The sequence below is a fragment of the Triticum urartu genome, chromosome 5A (genome assembly GCF_056163025.1).
Source record: "Triticum urartu cultivar PI428250 chromosome 5A, HENAU_Tu73, whole genome shotgun sequence".
In the NCBI taxonomy this organism is placed as follows: domain Eukaryota; kingdom Viridiplantae; phylum Streptophyta; class Magnoliopsida; order Poales; family Poaceae; genus Triticum; species Triticum urartu.
Window position 1 is genome coordinate 1,355,634 of NC_141877.1, and position 12,594 is coordinate 1,368,227.

Below are 12,594 nucleotides of genomic sequence, written 5' to 3' on the forward strand. Positions count from 1 at the left end.
CAGTTTTTGCCGTAACCCTCTCTACTCTTTTGCACATGCTGTGTGGGTGCAATGATGATACCATGCCATGTTTCAACATTTTCAGAGTTCATTTTATAGTGATTTTTGATTTCACGGTCATTTAGCTCTCTAAACAAATCGGTAAATGACAGAAAAATAGCAAATGATGTCAGAACATGTTGAAAAATGATGACATCGCTTTGAATGGTGCATACGGAACGCAAAAAAATGTATAGAGTTCAAATAAGTTTTAAAAAATCAAGTGCCCGTGTAACAGATGAGTTATCGTCCGAAACCCTGATACTCCGAAAGAGATTGTCCAGTTTGTACACGAAGTGCGTCCAGTTTTTGCCGTAACCCTATATACTCTTTCGCACATGCTATGTGGGTGAAATGATGATACCATGCCAAGTTTCAACATTTCCAGAGTTCACTTTGTAGTGATTTTCAATTTCACGGTCATTTAGCTCTCTAAACAAATCAGTAATTGACCAAAAATAGCAAATGATGTCAGAACGTGTTGAAAAATGATGACATCGCTTTGAATGGTGCATATGGAACGCAAAAAAAGTCTGGAGTTCAAATAAGTTTCAAAAATGAAGTGCCCGTATAACAGACGAGTTCTCGTCCGAAACTCTGATACTCCGAAAGAGATTAGCCAGTTTGTACACTAAGTGCGTCCAGTTTTTGCCGTAACCCTCTCTATTCTTTTGCACATGCTATGTCGGTGAAATGATGATACCATGCCAAGTTTTAACATTTTCAGAGTTCATTTTGTAGTGATTTACAGTTTCACGGTCATTTAGCTCTCTAAACAAATCGATAAATGACTGAAAATAGCAAATGATGTTAGAAAGTGTTGAAAATTGATGATGTCCCTTTGAATGGTGCATACGGAACGCAACAATAGTCTGGAGTTCAAATAAGTTTAACAACATGAAGTGCCCGTGTAACAGATGAGTTCTCGTCCGAAACCCTGATACTCCGAAAGAGATTTGCCAGTTTGTACACTAAGTGCGTCCAGTTTTTGCCGTAACCCTCTCTACTCTGTTGCACATGCTATGTGGGTGAAATGATGATACCATGCCAAGTTTCAACATTTTCAGAGTTCATTTTGTAGTGATTTTCAATTTCACGGTCATTTAGCTCTCCAAACAAATCGGTAAATGACTGGAAAATAGCAAATGATGTCAGAACGTGTTGAAAATTGATGACTTCGCTTTGAATGGTGCATACGGAACGCAAAAAAGTCTGGAGTTTAAGCAAATTTAAAAGAATGAAGTGCCCGTTTAAGAGATGAATTCTCGTCCGAAACCCTGATACTCCGAAAGAGCTTGTCCAGTTTGTACACGAAGTGCGTCCAGTTTTTGTCATAACCCTCTCTACTCTTTTGCACATGCTATGTGGGTTAAATGATGATACCATGCCAAGTTTCAACGTTTTCAGAGTTCATTTTGTAGTGATTTTCAATTTCACGGTCATTTAGCTTTCTAAAAAATTGGTAAATAACTGAAAAATAGCAAAGGATGTCAGAACGTGTTGAAAATTGATGATGTCGCTTTGAATGGTGCATACGAAACGCAATAAAAAGTCTGGAGTTCAAATAAGTTTAAAAAAATGAAGTGCCCGTGTAACAGATGAGTTCTCGTCCGAAACCCTGATACTCCGAAAGAGATTGTCCAGTTTGCACACGAAGTGCGTCCAGTTTTTGCCGTAACCCTCTCGACTCTTTTGCAGATGCTGTATGGGTGAAATGATGATACCATGCCAAGTTTCAACATTTTCAGAGTTCACTTTGTAGTGATTTTCAATTTCACGGTCATTTAGCTCTCTAAACAAATCGGTAAATGACTGAAAATAGCAAATGATGTCAGAACATGTGGAAAATTGATGACTTCGCTTTGAATGGTGCATACGGAACACAAAAAAGTCTGGAGTTCAAATAAGTTAAAAAATGAAGTGCCCGTGTAACTGATGAGTTCTCGTCCGAAACCTTCATGCTCCGAAAGAGATTGTCCAGTTTGTACACGAAGTGCATCCAGTTTTTGCCGTAACGCTCTCTACTCTTTTGCACATGCTATGTGGGTGAAATGATTATACCATGCCAAGTTTCAACATTTTTAGAGTTCAGTTTGTAGTGATTTTCAATTTCACGGTCATTTAGCTCTCTAAACAAATCGGTAAATGATTGAGAAATAGCAAATGATGTCAGAACGTGTTGAAAAATGATGGCGTCGCTTTGAATGGTGCATACGGAATGCAAAAAAGTATGGAGTTTAAATAAGTTTAAAAAAATTAAGTGCCCATGTAACAGATGAGTTCTCGTCAGAAACCCTGATACTCCGAAAGAGATTGTCCAATTTGTACACGAAGTGCGTCCAGTTTTTGCCGTAACCCTCTCTACTCTTTTGCATATGCTATGTGGGTGAAATGATGATACTATGCCAAGTTCCAACATTTTTAGAGTTCATTTTGTAGTGATTTTCAATTTCACGATCATTTAGCTCTCTTAACAAATCGGTAAATGACGTAAAAATAGCAAATGATATTAGAAAGTGTTAAAATTGATGAAGTCGCTTTGAATGGTGCTTACGGAACGCAAAAAAGTCTGGAGTTTAAATAAGTTTAAAAAAAATGAAGTGCCCGTGTAACAGATGAGTTCTCGTCCGAAACCTTGATACTCCGAAAGAGATTAGCCAATTTGTACACGAAGTGTGTCCAGTTTTTGCTGTAACCATCTCTACTCTTTCGCACATGCTATGTGGGTGAAATGATGATACCATGCCAAGTTTCAACATTTTCAGAGTTTGTTTGGTAGTGATTTTCAATTTCACGGTCATTTAGCTCTGTAAACAAATCGGTAAATGACTGAGAAATAGCAAATGATGTCACAACGTGTTGAAAATAGATGACTTCGCTTTGAGTGGTGCATACAAAATGCAATAAAGTTTGGAGTTCAAATAAGTTTAAAATAATGAAGTGCCAGTGTAATAGATGAATTCTCGTCTAAAACCCTGATACTCCGAAAGAGATTAGCCAGTTTGTACACTAAGTGCGTCCAGTTTTTGCTGTAACCCTCTCTACTCTTTTGCACATGCTATGTGGGTAAAATGATGATACCATTCCAAGTTTGAACATTTTCAGAGTTTAGTTTGTACTGATTTTCAATTTCACTGTCATTTAGCTATCTAAAGAAATTGGTAAATGACTAAAAAATAGCAAAATGCCGGGGTTTCTGATCCACGGACACCTATGGGACCGGCGGACCGGGTCCCTTTTGGTTCGGCGGGGGGCGGAGGTCGCGCAAAGAGCAGATCGAGGAGAAACACGCGGGCGGTTGGTCGTACCAAGGGAAAATCGAGGCGAAGCACGCGAGCGATTTACCCAGGTTCGGGCCGCACGGATGCGTAAAACCCTACTCTTGCTTTGTGGTTTGGTATTGATTTCTAGCTCGGGAGCGCGGAGTGCTACAGTACACACCGGCGACTAGCAAGACCGAGCGTGGGTGTTCGAAGTGGCCGTCCCCCCCCCCCCCCCTCGTTGCACTCGGGCCTCCTTTTATATGCTCAAGGGGTTAACGACATAGCAACGGAGGTAAAGGGCAAAAATGGAAAGGTGCTTGTGGTAGGCACAGCTAGGTTCTGTAGTAGGCACAGCTACCAGCTACAGTGTTATCATACCTAACCCTGACGGCAGGGGACAAGGGCATTAAATGCCCGTCTGTGTCGCCTAAACAGTACCGAAAGGGACCGCTAGGGATGCCACCGTTTGCCACGATGGTTATCTTGCCAGCGCCTGTTCGCCACCACGCACCCCTAGCTGCACGGCCTCCCGCCACGTGTGCTCGGGAGAGCGACACGTGGGCGGGTGTGCTGGGGCGCGGGCTCGGAGAGGCGGTTCGCCGCGGCAAGCGCCTTGCCGCGTTCGTCGTCTTGTCGCGCCCGGGAGCTTGTCGCTCACCGGGTCTTGCCGGGGCGCGTAGCGCGCCGCGGCAAGTTCCTTGAAATGCCTCGAGTGGACTTCCCGGCAAGCTCCTCTTGCCGGGGTCTCGAGGTGCTTTTGATAGCCTTCCCGGCAAGCTCCTCTTGCCGGGGCCTGGGTTTGCCTTCCCGGCAAGCTCCTCTTGCCGGGGCCTTGTTTTGAGTACTTTGTTCTTGAATGGTCTTCAAAGTAGCCGCGGAGGGTCTTGGCGGCCACCCGACAAGCCTTGCCGCGGGGTGCTGCGACTGCCCGTGCACAAGTTCGGGATACTAGGGTACCCCTACTCTAGTACACCGACAGGAGCCCCCGGGCCTGGGCCAGACACGGTGCCGAGCGCTGTTGGGCCAGGCCCAAAACAGTGCACGGGCACACGCGGCCTAGGTCACGCCGCAGACCTCTCCGCTTCCACCGGGCCCTCCCCGAACGGCGTGCGTTGAATGCGGCATCGTGGGGAGGTCGTGGGGGTTCCTTTTCTCGAAATGCGGAACGTCCGCCCACCCCCCTCCCCCTTTTAAGGCAGGGGGAACAGGGGAAGTTGGTCCACTCGCCCGTTGCCGTTCCCAATCTCAGAAACCTCCGCCGCTCCCTCGCCTCCCCAAAGCTGAGAGAGAGAGAGAGAGCAGCGCTCCGCCCCCCATCGCCACTAGCACCACCAACGCCGTCGACCTCCTCCACTGCTTCCGCCATGGCTCCAAAAGCCGACAAGGGGAAGACCGTGAAGACGACCGAGGCGCAGCGGCTCGCGGCGCTGTGGAAGAAGCGGTCCGTTTTCCCCCCCAGGCTCGGCGCGAAGGAGCTGAGGGAGGACTACTCTCTGTTCTGGTCGGCGGAGACGCGCGCGCATCCGCGCACAAAGGTACTCCCCGCCGCCGCTTGGAAGGAGGCTCCGAATGGATACCCCTTCTTCGCATTGTTCTTCTACTGCGGGCTCTGCCCGCCTTTCTCTGATTTCTTCTGCGATATCATGAACACCTATGGATTCCACCTCCTCGACTTCACCCCCAACGCTGTCCTGACAATGGCAGTTTTCGCACATCTGTGCGAAAACTTTGTCGGAGTCCTTCCCAACGTGGCCCTCTTCCGCCATTTTTTCATACCCCGAGTGGAGAGAGGAGAGCCTCTATCCGGCGGGATTGCCTGGGTCTCAAGGGCCAGCAAGAAGGAGACCTATCTGGAGGAAGAGTTCCGCGGCAAGTGGGAGGAGTGGAGGGCGGATTGGTGCTGGATTGTCGAAGAGGATCCGCAGCCGTTCACCACCCGGCGCCAAATCCCAGTAGTACGCGGCGGCGATTGGAGCAACCTGGCCCCGGAGGACGACAGGCTGAGAATTGCTGCCACTAGGATCCTGCGCCTCAGGCTCGCCGGGCTTACTGTCGGCGCTGTCGGCGCAGACTTCCTTCGCCGCCGCATCGCCCCCCTGCAGGAACGAGGGAGGCCCACTTGGGAGTTCAAGAACGCGGCAGATATCATGAGGCTGCGGCCGGGCCTCAACTATAACTTCACAGTCCTGGAGCTCCACGCGATGCTGCAGGAGCTGTTCAAATATGACCCCCAGCATCCCGAGGTGTTCAGGTTGCCGGGGGGCGTCGTGCCTTTCTGCAATAATTCCGCGCTCGACCGCATCCGTGCAATGATGCCGGAGTGCGACTCGCACGGGATTGTGCCAACTTGGCGGGAGCCTGCCGACGAGGTCGTGCAGCAGTTCTTCGACGACTTGGTGGAGGTTGCAGTCCGCCCCGACGAGAAGGACGGCCTCACCTGCGACACCACTGACGCGGAGATGGCGCGCATCGCCACCAGGCTGGAGGAGGCGGCGGCAGCCGCAGCCGCGGGCGAGTTTGGGTTCACCACGGCGGAGGCGGACGCAGTAGAAGTGGCGAGCCGTGCCGAGCGAGGGGAGCCTGCCGGCAAGAAGGAGCTTGCCGAGCGTGACGCCGAGCCGAGCGAGCCCGCCAAGGACACGAGCGGCTCGTTGCAAATCGACTCTTCTTCCTCCTCGTCTTCAGCCAGCCCACCAGAAGCAGAGCCTCCATCCCCACCAAGAAGGCGCCTCCGTAAGGTTGGTGATGAGGCGGAGCGGCAAGCGGGCCGACAGTCGCCACGTCGCGTGACACGCTCGACCACGGCAAGCACCGTTGCTGCGGGAGCGCCTCATGCCACGATGGCAACTGGAGCGGAGTCTAGCCGGACCACCGCTGCAGTCCCTGCCGCCACTCACGCCGTGCCAATGGCCGGAGCGGGGTCGTCTCGGACCGCCGCCACTGCTCCCGCCAAGCGGCCAAGGGAGGCTTCTCCTCCGCCTCCTCGCGCCGGGTGCGGGCCGGGCTTCGACTTCTCCGCGTTAAGCTCCGACGAGGAAGAAGAGGGAGAGCAAGCTTCTCTTCTTGTATTTGCATTTCTCCAACCCTTGCTGTTGGTCTTGTTTCTCACTTGCCTTTCCCTGAATCTGTTCCTCTTTAGGACTCTGGCCCAGAGAGCAGCAAAGAGAGCTAAGGCCCCGGCGATCACCATCGAGGACGAGCCCACTGCGACCACAGGTGGGGCGCCCGAGATAACCTTGCCGGAGCTGGCGACTTTCCTCCATGGCAGCCCCCAGCGTAAGCGTGTGATTTAATTTCTGTTGCGAGGCGCACTTGGGTACTTGTCTTTGCTGATATCTGCTTGTTGACTTGTGTAGGAGCCGAGCAGCCCCACCAGGAGCCAAGGGAGAATTCCCCGACAAGGGAGAACTCTCCGGCCAGGGAAGGCTCCCCGGTGAGGGAGAAGTCTCCGGCAAGGGAGGGTTCTCCGGCGAGGGACAGCGTCAGCGGCCCCCCGACGACGAAGACCACGACCGCGGAGCCTGGTGCAGGTACTCCCCTTGCTTCGAATCTTCCCGTGGATCCTTCTTTTCTTGATCTTTATGAGTTTCTGCTGGATTCTGTTTGACTCTTCTCCCCTTTTCCGGCTGTCAGATCCATCCGTTGCGGAGCAGAAGGAGACAGAGGTCGCCGCCGACGAAGTTGCCGGTGGTGGCGACGCCACCGGCGCAGAGGCCGCCAAGGCAGACGTCGCGGCAACCAGCGAGGGGTCCGGCGATCGCACTGACGGCCCTGAGGCCGCAGGAGCGCCAGGCGCCACACCGACCGCCGATCCGTCCGCCGCCGCCGCAGCGCCGGGCTCCGGAGAGCCCCAGCCAGGCGCCTACCTGAAGGCCGGCGAAGGCGTCTTCATCAACCTCCCCTGGGCGTCAAGCTCCATGGCGCCGGTCGAAGGGGAGACCTTCGACGGAGAAGTGCTCGCCTCCGCGGGGTTGAAGCTAGTCGACGCGCCAGGCAGCAGCAGCAACGAGCCTGAAGAAGAGCGGCTGCTGCGCAGGTTGATGTCGCTCTACCGTGCGCGACAAGCCAAGCTGGAGTCCCGCGAGGCGCTTGTCGCAAAGGCGGGAGCAGACATTGAAAATCGCGCAGAAGAGCTCGGGGGTTTCCACCGGGAAGCCGTCCGATCGCTGGCAGAGGAGCGGGGGCAACTCGCTGAAGCGCGGAAGTCCTTTCTCCTCGAAAAGGCCGAAGCCGAAGAGCTGCAGCGACTTGCTGCTGCGAAGCTAGCCGCGGAGGAGGGCGAGCTGGCGCAGCGGAAGGTCAACCTCGACGCTCACAAGGAGGAGCTTGCCGCGCGCGAGGAAATGCTTGGCGGAGCCCTCAAGCAAGCGGAGGACGCTGCCGCCGCCGCTGAGGCCGCCAAGGAGGAGTTGAAGACGAAGGTGGCGCGGCTGGAGGCCGATCTCTCCGAGAAGGGCAAGGAGCTCAGCGCCGCCAAGGTCTCCAACGTGGATCTTGAGTTGAAGCCGGTCGCTTTGACCAAGGCGCTGGACGGCGCCAAGGAGCAGGAGGCGACCCTAAAGAAGGAGATCGAAGCCGAGAAGGCGTTGCTGGAGATTGCGGCCACCACCCAAAACGCCTTTAGGGATACGGTGGAGCACTGGACGGAGAGCCTCGTGAACGCCGCCGGGGACATCGATAAGGAGCTGGCGCAGTTGGGGATGGAGGACCTCGGGTACTCCTCCGATGAGAACCTCCAACCCAGCGCCAAGCTCACTCTGTTCTTCAAGGGCGTGGCGACGGCGCTCCAGCGGCTTCGGGATAGGATCCCAAAGCAGCTGGCTGATGAGTCGCGCGAGATCTGCGCAGGGGCCCTCGAGAAAGTGTTGATGAAGGTGGCCTTTCGCAATCCGGGCCTCCGCCTCACCAACATCCTCAGGTCCATGCCGCCAGAAGCTGACCTGGAGGAGCTCAAGGCCCTTGTCGCACCCATTGTGGACAAGGTGAGCGGGATCAAGCGGGTCGAAGGCGATCGCGTAGATTAGGCCGCCTGCTTTCTTCTTTTCTTGTCGCTGCTAGCTATGCCATCGAAAACATCTGCTAGAGCTGTGACAAGCTATTTTGTAATATAACTTTCTCATGGGTAGTGATTGCTAGGTTATTCCCCTTTACTTGGTTCCTTGCCTTGTATGCTTTTACCCTACGCTTTTAGGGAACTTGCCGGTGCAGGCACCTAAGCCGCGAGCGCTGAGTGCGGAACGTCAGCAGCCTGCTGGCGGTGCCGCTACCGGCAAGAAACCTTGTCGCGACTAGCTGCAGCTCACTTAAGTTGCTGAGCGGGCTCGAAGCAAAGTAAGGGCGCGGCTAGTTAAGCAACTAGCCGCAGCTCACTTACGTTGTTGAGCAGGCTCGAAACAATGCAAGGGCGCGGCCAGTTAAGCAACCAGCTGCAGCTCAATGTTGTTGAGCGAGCTCGAAACAACGCAAGGGCGCAGCTAACTACGAGTTGGCTCCTCCGCGCACAGGCTCTCCATACAAGGCGCGGCCGTTCAAGGGGGATAACTTAAAATTTAAAAAATCTGACTGCTCAAGCTTTGGCAACTTATTTTTTCTGTTGTTTGCTTCCCGGCAAGGCGAAACTCTTGAACAACGCCTAGTCCATACCATCATCTTCTCCTTTCCCCCCCGGAAAACTTGTGCGCGAGAGAGCCTTCCTTTCCTTGTGAAAAAGAAAGAAGAGAAAATACAGATATGGAGCCTTATGGCTCGTTATCGCTTACCGGGGAGTAGATGTTTACTTGATTGCCGTGCATTTCTGCCAACAGCTTTTGTCCGTCTTCCCGGTGAATACGCTTCAATTTCACACCATTGAGTCTTCTTCTGTACAGTGTCTTGTCGACAAACTGGTACATACTTGACTGCCGGGTTACTCTTTCCGCTTCTTCTTGCTCTTCGGGAAGTTCTCCTGTCTGAAGGAAACGGACAATCTGCTGCGCCCATGTTGGAGCTTGTGGCTCGACAACAAGGACTAAAGGCGACTCTGCTGCTGCGGGAACATCCGCTTCTACGGCGAGAAGCTGTGGGTCTGCCGGAGCGTGATGTTCCCCGGCAAGCTTGCCGGAGCAAACTTGCCGTGAGCTTTTGCTACAACGGAACAAACCCTAGGGCTTGCCGGAGCATCTTGCTCATTCTTTCTTTCTTGTCGCTGCCCCTCATGTCATGGGAACAAGCTGTTAGAGCTGTGACAAGCTATCTTTGTAATGTTGCCTGGTCGTGGGCAACGATTGCAACGTTACTCCCTTTACTTGATTCCTCCCTTTGTATGTTTTTGCCCTACGCTTTTAGGGAACTTGCCGGTGCAGGCACCTGAGCCGCGAGCGCTGAGTGCGGGACGTCAGCAGCCTGCCGGCGGTGCCGCTACCGGCAAGAAACCTTGTTGCGACTAGCTGCAGCTCACTTAAGTTGCTGAGCGGGCTCGAAGCAAAGTAAGGGCGCGGCTAGTTAAGCAACTAGTCGCAGCTCACTTACGTTGTTGAGCAGGCTCGAAACAATGCAAATGCGCGGCTAGTTAAGCAACTAGCCGCAGCTCACTTAATGTTGTTGAGCGAGCTCGAAACAACGCAAGGGCGCAGCTAGCTACGAGTTGGTTCCTCCGCGCAAAGGTTTCCCATACAAAGAGTGGTCGTTCAAGGGAGGTAACATAGAATTTAAAAGATTCGATTGCTCAAACTTTGGCAACTTATCTTTGGCCGGCGGCGCGGACGGAGCAGCTGCCTCCGAAACTTTCTTCTCCGGTGGCTTGTTGATGAAGATGATGAAGATCTAGCCCGCGAGAACACCGGATCTGAGGACGATGAAGATCTAGCCCGCGAGAACGCCGGATCTGGTTCACACAACTTCGACGCCCCCTACCTGGCGCGCCAAAGATGCCGGGGTTTCTGATCCACGGACACCTATGGGACCGGCGGACCGGGTCCCTTTTGGTTCGGCGGGGGGCGGAGGTCGTGCAAAGAGCAGATCGAGGCGAAACACGCGGGCGGTTGGTCGTACGAAGGGAAAATCGAGGCGAAGCACGCGAGCGATTTACCCAGGTTCGGGCCGCACGGATGCGTAAAACCCTACTCTTGCTTTGTGGTTTGGTATTGATTTCTAGCTCGGGAGCGCGGAGTGCTACAGTACACACCGGCGACTAGCAAGACCGAGCGTGGGTGTTCGAAGTGGCCGTCCCCCCCCCCCTCGTTGCACTCGGGCCTCCTTTTATATGCTCAAGGGGTTAACGACATAGCAACGGAGGTAAAGGGCAAAAATGGAAAGGTGCTTGTGGTAGGCACAGCTAGGTTCTGTAGTAGGCACAGCTACCTGCTACAGTGTTATCATACCTAACCCTGACGGCAGGGGACAAGGGCATTAAATGCCCGTCTGTGTCGCCTAAACAGTACCGAAAGGGACCGCTAGGGATGCCACCGTTTGCCACGATGGTTATCTTGCCAGCGCCTGTTCGCCACCACGCACCCCTAGCTGCACGGCCTCCCGCCACGTGTGCTCGGGAGAGCGACACGTGGGCGGGTGTGCTGGGGCGCGGGCTCGAAGAGGCGGTTCGCCGCGGCAAGCGCCTTGCCGCGTTCGTCGTCTTGTCGCGCCCGGGAGCTTGTCGCTCACCGGGTCTTGCCGGGGCGCGTAGCGCGCCGCGGCAAGTTCCTTGAAATGCCTCGAGTGGACTTCCCGGCAAGCTCCTCTTGCCGGGGTCTCGAGGTGCTTTTGATAGCCTTCCCGGCAAGCTCCTCTTGCCGGGGCCTGGGTTTGCCTTCCCGGCAAGCTCCTCTTGCCGGGGCCTTGTTTTGAGTACTTTGTTCTTGAATGGTCTTCAAAGTAGCCGCGGAGGGTCTTGGCGGCCACCCGACAAGCCTTGCCGCGGGGTGCTGTGACTGCCCGTGCACAAGTTCGGGATACTAGGGTACCCCTACTCTAGTACACCGACACAAAAGATGTCAGAACGTGTTGAAAATTGATGACATCCCTTTGAATGGTGCATATGGAATGCAAAAACGTTTGGAGTTCAAATAAGTTTAAAAAAATGAAGTGCCCGTGTAAGAGATGAGTTCTTGTCCGAAACCCTGATACTCCGAAAGAGATTGTCCAGTTTGCACACGAAGTGCGTCAAGTTTTTGCCGTAACCCTCTCTACTCTTTCGCAGATGCTATGTGAGTGAAATGATGATACCATGCCAAGTTTTCACATTTTTAGGGTTAATTTTGTAGTGATTTTCAATTTCACGATCATTTAGCTCTCTGAACAAATCGGTAAATGGCTGAAAAATAGCAAATGATGTTAGAAAGTGTTGAAAATTGATGACTTCGCTTTGAATGGTGCATACGGAACGAAAAAAAGTCTGGAGTTCAAATAAGTTTTAAATAATGAAGTGCCCGTGTAACAGATGAATTCTCGTCTGAAACCGTGATACTCCGAAAGAGATTGTCCAGTTTGTACATGAAATGCGTCCAGTTTTTGCCGTAACCCTCTCTACTCTTTTGCACATGCTATGTGGGTGAAATGATGATTCCATTCCAAGTTTCAACATTTTAGAAGTTAATTTTGTAGTGATTTTCAATTTACTGTCATTTAGCTCTCTAAACAAATTGGTAGATGACTGGAAAATAGCAAAAGATGTCAGAACGTGCTGAAAATTGATGACATCGCTTTGAATGGTGCATATGGAATGCAAAAAATCTGAAGTTCAAATATGTTTAAAAAATGAAGTGCCCGTGTAAGAGATGAGTTCTTGTCCGAAACCCCGATACTCCGAAAGAGATTGTCCAGTTTGCACATGAAGTGCGTCCAGTTTTTGCCGTAACCCTCACTACTCTTCTGCAGATGCTATGTGGGTGAAATGATGATACCATGCCAAGTTTCCACATTTTTAGGGTTCATTTTTAGTGATTTTCAATTTCACGGTCATTTAGCTCTCTAAACAAATCGGTAAATGGCTGAAAAATAGCAAATGATGTTAGAAAGTGTTGAAAATTGATGATGTCGCTTTGAATGGTGCATACGGAACGCAAAAAAGTCTAGAGTTCAAATAAGTTTTAAACAATGAATTTCCCATGTAAAAGATGAGTTCTCGTCCGAAACCCTGATACTTCGAAAGAGATTAGCCAATTTGTACACGAAGTGCGTCCAGTTTTTGCCGTACCCCTCTCTAATCTTTTGCACATGCTGTGTGGGTGAAATGATGATACCATGCCAAGTTTCAACATTTTCAGAGTTCATTTTGTAGTGATTTTCAATTTCACGGTCATTTAGCTTTATAAAAAAA

At 52.0% G+C, this 12,594-nt stretch overlaps 1 pseudogene; it reads left to right on the plus strand.

The window, feature by feature from the left end:
- Positions 1-12,594, plus strand: part of LOC147967305 (uncharacterized) — a 164,084-nt pseudogene that overhangs the window by 128,083 nt on the left and 23,407 nt on the right.